This window comes from Arvicola amphibius, chromosome 13 (assembly GCF_903992535.2).
Source record: "Arvicola amphibius chromosome 13, mArvAmp1.2, whole genome shotgun sequence".
Taxonomy (NCBI): Eukaryota; Metazoa; Chordata; class Mammalia; order Rodentia; family Cricetidae; genus Arvicola; species Arvicola amphibius.
Window position 1 is genome coordinate 36,527,891 of NC_052059.1, and position 9,526 is coordinate 36,537,416.

Genomic DNA, 9,526 nt, shown 5'->3' on the forward strand with positions numbered 1-9,526 from the left:
TATCTGTTTTACCTATCCATATATATATATATATATATATATATATATATATGACCTTGTAAAATTTCCTCTGGCAAAAAAGATCAGAGTAGAAATGTTTTAGAAGCCTTGATTTAGGAGAAAAACAGCTGTCATCTATAAACAGGATATTACATTTGTCCTTTGTATATAACCTACTCATTATCCAGGACACAGTACTTAGCAGCTTGGTTGTATTCTGTGAGCATAAATGGGAATTTACTTTTGCAGAACACAAGGATTCACACTCATGACTATGAGCAATCTACCGCTGCGCACGCAGCAACCACATTGAATTGAAGCTACCTTCACATTGGGGACATACATCATCACTGGCAAATTGTATTTCATTTTTCGATGAATAAGAATTTTTAAAAATTCTTGGATGGGGCGCCATAAGATCTAGATATTTTCTAGAATGTTCCAAAGCCCAGCATATGAACTTCCAGGAGGTTGATGAAATAACGAATTCCATTATTTTACTCAGTCTGGTCAGTGCTCTCTACCATAGAAATATGTGGGGCTTTGACTGTAAAATGTCACTATGCTGTTTTAGAGAATGCCACGTGAGGATAGGGGAGAAAGGAGTCAGTGGTTACATGCCCTTACTGCTCTTCTAGAGTACCTGAGTTCAATTCCCGGCACCCATGTGAGAAGTCACAATTGCCTGTAACTCCAGTTCCAGGACTCAACACTCTCTTCTGTCACTTGTACACACATGGCAAACACGCAGAGAAAGACACACATAGACATAATTCAAAATAAAAAATAAATACGTTGTCACTCCTACACACGTGACATGCACACCCAGAGACAGGCACACATACACATTAAAAGTAAATAATTTTGTAAGTATGTGGGTAGATAAATGAGAACTAGGATAAGCATGTCCCTTCAACTTTAAGACAGTTGACAATTCAAGAGCCGGGCATAGTGAGTCCGTCCTATAATCCCAGCACTTAATGATGCTTGGGATGTAGCTTGGATTATGCCATGGCCTCCATGGAACCAGCAGCCTGGGTTCCATAGTGAGACGTGTTTTTTTGTTTTTAATTAAGGAAAGAAATAAGTTACAACTCAAATATGAATTCCTGAAAAAGACACGTAAAATGCAAGATTGCGAGTCTCGGTGTTAATCACCATCGACGGCAAATAGAAGCTTCTCTGAGAAAAGTTGGGAAATGCGTTCATCTACAGGTATGTCATTAGAAATCAGCTCACTGTTGTGTCCATTGGGCAGGATAACAGTAGTAGGTTCTCCCCTGAAGCCTGTGAGCTATTGAGGTCTAGGTTCTTGGCCTAACAGATGGTACCAGGTGTGATTTCATCTTGGGGATAGGACTCCAATCAGAAAGTGATTGGTTACTCCCAAGATGTGTATGCCACTTGCCAGGCTAGTCATTGATGTAGCTCATGCTTCCCAGCTGGGTATGGCTGAAGATTACTTTTGCCCTCTGATAGTGCGCATGGCACCTTCTAACTGAAAGCCGGACAGCAGGCACGATGCTTCCAGGCCAGTACCAGCTTGATTTCTCCTGTTCTATGACTCAAATATGTGGTGTCTTCAGCCATAGCAAGTTAACAAAATTATCTTTTTATTTGTTATCCTCTGGTATTTAGTGGGGCAGTGTTTCCATTTTATGGAGTAACTCCATTTTCACGCTCTGTGTGTATGTCCATGTGTGCACGAACGCTTCCCTTTTCAGTAGAGTGATTAACACAGTAAGAGACTGTAGAATAATCAGCCTTACAGAGAGCGTGTATCCACACCTCCTACTACTAAGGATCATAGTGGAAGAGGATGCAGAAGGTGTAAGACCCATAGGCAGCGTATGGCTGCAGGGAAATAGTGTCTTCTGGACAGAGCTGAGCAGCTGTCCGGATGAACTCAGAGCAGTTGTAATAGCATTCGTACGGCCTGTGCAAGCCCAAGCCGACCTAATGCCACCGTGAGTCTAAGAGTTGGCCACAAAACCCCACCCCACCCCAGGCTGTGGAGCTTGTAATTGTTAGCTGCTGGGAGCAGTAGGTACAGTTTTCTCTAAGAGGGTAGCCACAGCAAGTGGAGCATGTTTCAGTGGACTACCGTACATCCACGAATATTTGGGCATCACAGATTGGTCTTAATGGGTTAAAAAAAAGACACAAAACAGGGTGGGGAGGGAACTAGGAGTTGCTCAGGGAAGAGTTTGGGGATGAATATGATCAAAAACTTCTGCACAAAACTCTCAAAGAACTAAAAAAATTAAAACCAAATTAAAACATTCTTAAAAAGATAATAAAATGTATATGTGTATATATACACATACATATATTTTATGTCATTGAGGTGGGAAAACATTTTAAGTGAAATTTGAAAGCTCTTTGAAAATGCATGCATGTGTGTGTGTGTGTGTATGTTTTGTATGTGTGTAAGTGTGTGTGTGTTCTTTGTGTGTGAGTGTGTGTGTGTGATAGGTATTCTGTTTAGGACTGAGCACTCAACACTTACTCTTGGCACTGACCACTTATGAATCTCTGTATTGACCACTGTCCACTGTTAAAAAAAAGAGAGCTTCTTTGGTTAAGATTGAAGACAGCATTAATATGAACTCAAATAGGTAGAAGGCAGTTTGAGATTTGTCCATTTAGCAAAACAGCAGTAGTAGGGTCCTCCCTGGACCTATGGCCACCCTGGGTATGGAATTTTGACAGGTTGACATCGTTAGGTATGAATTCCTTCCTAAGGATCAGGGTTCAAATCCAGTGAGAAGGTGATTGGTTACCCCCAAATCAGTCACTTGCGTCAGTGGGTATATCTTATCTGGCATGGGTATATCTTACCTGGCATGGGCATATCTTACCTAGCAGTGGGTATATCTTACCTGAGTTGGCATGGCTTGCTAAAAGGTAGCACACAATGCCCATAGGTGCTCCCTCACCCCCTCAGGTGTGTAGTAACTTCCGGGGCTATGAAATTTAACTAGCAGGAAAGGAGCTTCCAGGTCAGTTGTATCTTAATTTCTCTGTGTTCTGCAACCAAATTGTATGGTATCTTCAGCAATAGGGGTCTTGTCATCTGGTTCTTGCCAGGTACCAGAAGCAATGATAGTAGCCTATGTAGTTTTGGGATGGCCTGTGATCTTCATGGCCAATAACTTGGCACTGAGATTTCCATTTTAAAATCATGTCTTCCATCCAGAGTGAGGTAATCCAGACCTAGAAAGACAAATATAATATGTACTCACCCATAAGTGGATATTAGACATAAAGCAAAGGACGACCCCAGAGAACCTAGGTAACAAAGAGGACCCTAAGAGAGACATACAGAGATCTGTAGTATGAAGACCTCCAGAGTAAACTGGGAGTGTGGAGGGTAGAGAGGAGAGTGGAAGGGGAGGGAGGAAGGTAGAGAGGGAGTGGGAGAAAATGTATAGTGCATTCCTATTCAAACAATTAAAACGAGAAGGATTTAATTTTTTTTTAAAAAAAAAGTAAAATAAATATTGTTTCTGGGAACACCATTGAGTCACACATGCAGGGCACTTTAGTTTAAACTCTGCGTGCGTGCGTGCGTGCGTGCGTGCGTGCGTGTGTGTGTGTGTGTGTGTGTGTGTATGCACACGCGCCTGTGTATTTGCTTTCAGTTAACTTGTAAAGTAGTATGTTCCTTTAGGGTCTTTTTAAACTTAGTTAGTTTGACTTTCTACCCACCTCAGCCCACACCCGGGTCTCCATTTAAACTTTTCCACGTCCCACATCCGGTATTCTCTCCTCCTACTTGCCTGGTAGGTACTTTACCACCCGCTCCTACTGTGAGGCCTCTTTCCCCACCTTCCAGTGGTGTCTTTCTTCCTCCCTCTCCTCTGTTCAAGTTTAACACCAATCTGTAGATCTGAAGCTAGGACCCCCCCATAGGCGTGAGGACATGCAATTCTTGTCTCTGTAGGCCTGGGTTACCTCAGTACAGTATTTTTGAGTCCCACCCATTTTCCTATAAAATCACAATCACATTTTTTTTATGGATTAATAAAATGCCATCGTGGATTACCATGTTTTTATTAGTTGTTTATCAGATGATGACTGTCTTTCCTGATTCCATTTCTTAGCTATTATGAATAGACAACAAACACGATGCTCAGGTGTTTATAATGTATATAACTGTTATTATATATATAATTTTTCTTTTTATTAACTTCTGTGTTTATCTATCATTCTTTCTGTCTACTGAGTTGGGACTTGGCCTTTTGATATTCCAAGGCTCTAAGGTGTATCATTAAATTATTCGGGATCTCTCTACTTTTTTTTCTTATATGTCTTGCATGTTTGCATGAGCATGAAGGTGGTGGCCCATGTATGATGTCCGGAGCCGCCTTCAGCCACTCTACCATCTTATTTACGGAGGCATGCTCTCTCAATTGAATTCTCAGCTTGCCAATATGGGCATTCAGCTTACTCTAGGGATCACCGTTCTTTGCCTTCAGGGCACTGGAGTTACAGGTCGGCCATCTTGCCTACCTGGCTTTTGTGTGGTTGCTAGAGATATGAACTCTGATCCTTGTTCTTGCTGGTTGTGCAGCAAGCCCTTTAACTGCTAAGCCATCTCTTCTTCCCCTTAATAGTCCCTTAGAACTATGAAATTCCCTTTTGGGACTACTTTAGTTGTTGCCCATAGGTTTTAATATTTTGTATTTGCATTTTCATTCATTTTTGGGAACTTGATTTCTTCATTGACTCATTCATGATTCAATAGTGTTGTTTAATCCCCACACGTTTTTAATTATTCTATAGTTTCTCTCGATTATAATTTGTACTTTTATTCTATTATGTTCAAATAAAATACAGGGAATTATTTTACTTTTCCTATGTTTTTAAAGATTTGTGTTGTAAACTGGGTGTAGTGGCCCACACATTTAATCCCAGCACTCAGGAGGCAGAGGCAGGTGGATTTCTCTGAGTTTTAAGCCAGCCTTGTCTACAGAGTGACCTCCAGGACAACCAAGGCTAAACAAAGAAGCCCTGTCTCAAAAAATCCAAAAAGAAAAGAAAAGAAAAAAAATACTTTTGTTATATCCTAATGTATGATCTACTTTAGAAAATGTTCATGGGCTGCTGAGAAAACATATATTTTTCAGCATCTAGATAGAAAGTTCTGTAGATATCTGTTAAACCCACTTGTCTATCATAGGCAACACACCTGTACCTATGATGTCATTTGGCTTAGGTGGTTTTTTTTTTTCTCCTGGGCTGTCAATTGATGTCAGTAAGATACTGAAGTTTCCCACTGTTGTTGAGGATGGGTTTAATCTGTGACTTTACATCTAGCCTAGAGACACGCTATGTTCTGTGGGATTGTAGGCAGGGCTGGTGCCTTCTGTGCACACTGTGCCCTCTAGCCCAGTGTGGGAGGCTGAACTTTCCAGGTGTGCAGTCCTCTCTGGGGTGATGGGCTGCACTGGAACCTCCTGGCTTTGCTGTGCTCAGTGGAGTGGAGGTGGACACTGGGACCTCCCAGCTGCCTATGCTTACCACGTGATGGTTGTGACAAGAGCCTTCTTCTGGACACCCCTGTGTTGGAGTCTCCGGAGCAGGCAGTCCTCTCAGGGATTCTAGACAAGAATGAGGCCGCAGGCACTTACAGGAGGGAGGAGGGTCCCATTTGCATTTTATAAGAATTGCCTGTTTAGTTCGCATATCCATTTACTGGTTGGATCATTTATCCTATGTTTATATTTTTGAATTCTTCATATAGTATGGACTGTAATTCTTTGTTGAACTAACAGCTGATAAAAATTTCTTCCACTCTGTAGACTGCCTCTTCACTCTGGGTTCTTTTGTTGTGCAATCTTTTTAATTTGATGTAAGCCCATTTATCTTTTCTGTTATTTCTCTTTCTTTTGTGTGTGCGTGCGTGCGTGCGTGCGTGTGTGTGTGTGTGTGTGCGTGCGTGCGCGTTTGTGTGTGTGTTGGAGGCACCAGGGATTAAATCCAGGGTCTTGTGCATGAAAGGCAAGCAAGTACTCTCCTACTGAGCTATGTCCTCAACACACCGGTGCCTATGCTTTGGCGAGCTGCCCTCATAATTTTCCTGTAGTATTCTCGGAGTTTCAAGTCTTACACCAATGCTTCTAATCCATTTTTGTACAAGGTAAGAGATGGAGGTCTTGTTTCATTCTTAGCTTTCTGGTGCTGTTTGTTTGATAATGATCTCTCCCCCCCCCCCCTCTCTCTCTCTCACACACACACACACACACACACACACACACTTTTTGTGCTTTCTAGACCAGGCTGGCCTCAAATTCACAGAGAGTCTCATCTGGCACCCATTTCTTAATGTGCAGTTTTGGCACCTTTGTCAAAAGTCAAATTGTCCTGTATTTTTGAGTGTCTTGAACCTATTTTACCTGATGCTCCATCTGGTCTGCATGTGGGGTGATCTCTCATACTTGGTGTTGAACTGTTTGACACCTGCTGCATTTGTGTGCTATCTTTGGGATACAGAACGCTGAGCTGGTCCAGCCTGGATTTTCACTTCACTCGGTTGCCTGAAACCTGTCTCAGCTTAGTGCAGAGTGCCAGAGAGTCCCAGATAAGAGTGATGAATGTGGAGCTTTCAGCACTTGCTAAGCTTTCCAACTTCCGTCCTAGCCTGTGTCACACCGATCATATGAAGCCCTCCTGAGAGCCAGACTCTCGAAATAGAAAATTTATTAGGACACAGCTGTCCCTCCGTGCCTCTTAAATGCCATAGATCTAAAGTCCTTTCGGAAGTGGAACCCTTTGCTTTGAATGATAGAGGCACATGTGTTCTTTAAGTTGCACCCAAGAAGGCATACCTGAAAGCTCTTTGCCTTGTGAGACATGTACCTTGCTGCCTTCAGGTCTGCATTTGACGAACTTGGCCCTTCTGCTGTCTGAAGAGTTCTCTTTGGTTGGACACTAAATTGACGTCTTGCTTTTTTAAGCCACCTCTACTTACTCCATTACACAGAGCTCATATCTACCTCACTTAGCTTCTTCTTTTTCTTTTTTTTTTTTGGTTTTTCGAGACAGGGTTTCTCTGTAGCTTTGGAGCCTGTCCTGGAACACTTAGCTTCTTTAGCAACTGGACTGCATCATACCTGGAAGCCTTTGCTTCTCCAGGGTGCCAGTATCACATTCCTTGTTTGCTCCTGGCTTGGTCACCATTTCATAGGCCAGGACTCCAGAAAGCATATGAAAAGAGTGAATTAGGTGCTTGCTTCGGCAACACATATACTAAAATTGGAACGCTACAGAGAAGATTAGCATGGCCCCTGCGAAAAGAGCGAGTTAGAAGATATTCTGGATCAGCAGAGATATGCTTGGGCTCTGGTTAATACCTGTCTCCCAATTCTGTGTTAGACCTCGTATCAACAAGGCTCAGTTTCTGACTGCATAAGTGGCACAGTGATCAAATTGGTTGCATAGAAGTGAGTTAAATAGTGAATAAAATAGGTGAACCAGTGTCCCGGACTGAGTTTAGCTCATGTAGACTTCCTAACAAATGATTTCTTAGACATTAATCGAAAGTGATGAGTAAAAACCTCTCGGGGGACAAATGGCTCTGGAAATTGCAGCTTTGTTTTCTGTGGCCGTTACACAATAGCAGGACCAAGGCAACTTCTAGGAGGTAGAGTTGATTTGGGTTTACTCTTCCAGACAGGTGATCCCATCAATGGCAGGAGTCATGGCGGCAGACGGCAGGAAAGAGGCAGGAGCAGGAAGCTGAGGAACCACATTGCTAAGGTTTCTGTCCTTGACCCCATAATAACCTATTGGTGGAGAAACCTCTCCACCAATGCAGTAAGCCAGATCGAGCTGAATTAAAAAAGTGTAACAACAGGGTTCTTTGAGCAAAGCAACTCCCAGGTAGATCCTCCAGTCCCAAAGATGAAGGCCTTAGAATCCGCCCACCTGGAACTAAAGCAAGGAGATTATATAGGTTGTAGACAAGGGGTGATGATGTGTCCACACGAGCTGACTTTGCGCCCATGTATGGTCAATAGCTGAAATGTTTTAGATGGGTACTTGCGTGACTGGCAGCTTCAGGGAAGGAAGCTGCAGTAGCCACCAACCATGCAGAACTGGGCTTTTCGGTACCTTTGTTTAGAGACTCTCTGAGTGGGCGGGGTTTGGAAAGAGAGACAGGAACGGGGCTTTCCAGATCATGCTGGGGCGAGGGTACAACCGAACACACATCTTTATCAGTGCACACAAAGCAGAAAGACTGAACTGGAAGAAGAATGAGGCCATGTAGTCTTAAAGCCCGCCCGCAGTGACGTACTTCCTCTAGAAAGGCCTGCTAAGTTTCCCCAAACAGTGTCACTATCTGGGGATCATGTGTTCAAGTGCCTGAGCTTAAGGGGGATGTTTGTTACGGAAACCACCACACTGAGTCTTTTCTATCAGTGCCCAAAGACTCCAGATGGCAGACAGAAACAAAGTGTTGGCCTCTTAGCACCCGCATGTGGATTATACCTGCTGATGCATGTCTGATTCTAAGGGATTCGAGATTCTGGAATGACATGAACTATGCCTTCTTAGTATGAAGAGTTGAATCAGGAAGGATTAAGCAGAGACCAATGAAGTCCATTGTGGAATCGGAGGTCATCAGGAGCTATAGAAACCTATCACCAGTGAGACTCTTGTAAAGATAAGAAGATGGACCACACATAGAGCTTTGTGAAGGACTGCAGGGAAAGACTTTGCCAAGTTGTTATCCAAAGGATTCTTTAGGGTTGTAATTGGGTATCACAGCATTTTAACTTCTTAACTTCTTTGAGAAAATATGCCTGTTACCTTAGAATTTCCCAAAGTGTATCCTGTAGACAAGGAGACATTAAGCCCACTAATTTAGAAATGCAGTTGATGGGCATTATGTGCCCTGAGATAAGTGGGAAGAATGACATTTGAACAAGCAAGTTGGATGGAGGGAGGTTGTCTTGGTAGAGGGAAAGGCGGCACCGATGATACATATTAGGGTTTGGCTGTTTTTCTGTGGCCTAGCATCTTGGCTGTGGTATCTGGAGACATTTTGATAGACAGACTGCACCAAAACAGGTTCTTTTAAAGAGTATCTATATAACTTTTTCCCCATAACGACTTGAAAAGAAGGGCTAACAGGCAATATCTGTGACTGTAGTAGCCAAACAGAATACAGAGTCTCCTTGAACATAAATCCAAGGGTTGTCCACCGAGAAGTGCAATGAATAATAGCAGCCACACTTTGTGGCATTAAAGAAGGACACCTGACTACTCGGGAGATTCTTTTGTGCTTCTCTGGTTCAAAGAGAAGTGAGCTGTGTGTTACTGGAACAGCTCCAGCCGTGCGGTGAGAGTTCTAGGAATCGGCTTAGTGACAGATCCATGACAAAGGCAGCTCAGCGACAGGAAGCATAGCACAGAGGACAGAGCACAGAGGACCTACCACTTTCAGTGGCAACGTCTGTCTTTTGTGCGTCTTGTATATATTTACATCTCATTACTTTAAGAGCTGGAATTATCAAAT

At 42.9% G+C, this 9,526-nt stretch overlaps 1 pseudogene; it reads left to right on the plus strand.

The window, feature by feature from the left end:
* Nucleotides 1–7,230: 7,230 nt before the first annotated feature.
* Nucleotides 7,231–7,323, plus strand: LOC119800547 (annotated as a pseudogene).
* The last annotated feature ends 2,203 nt before the right edge of the window (nucleotides 7,324–9,526 follow it).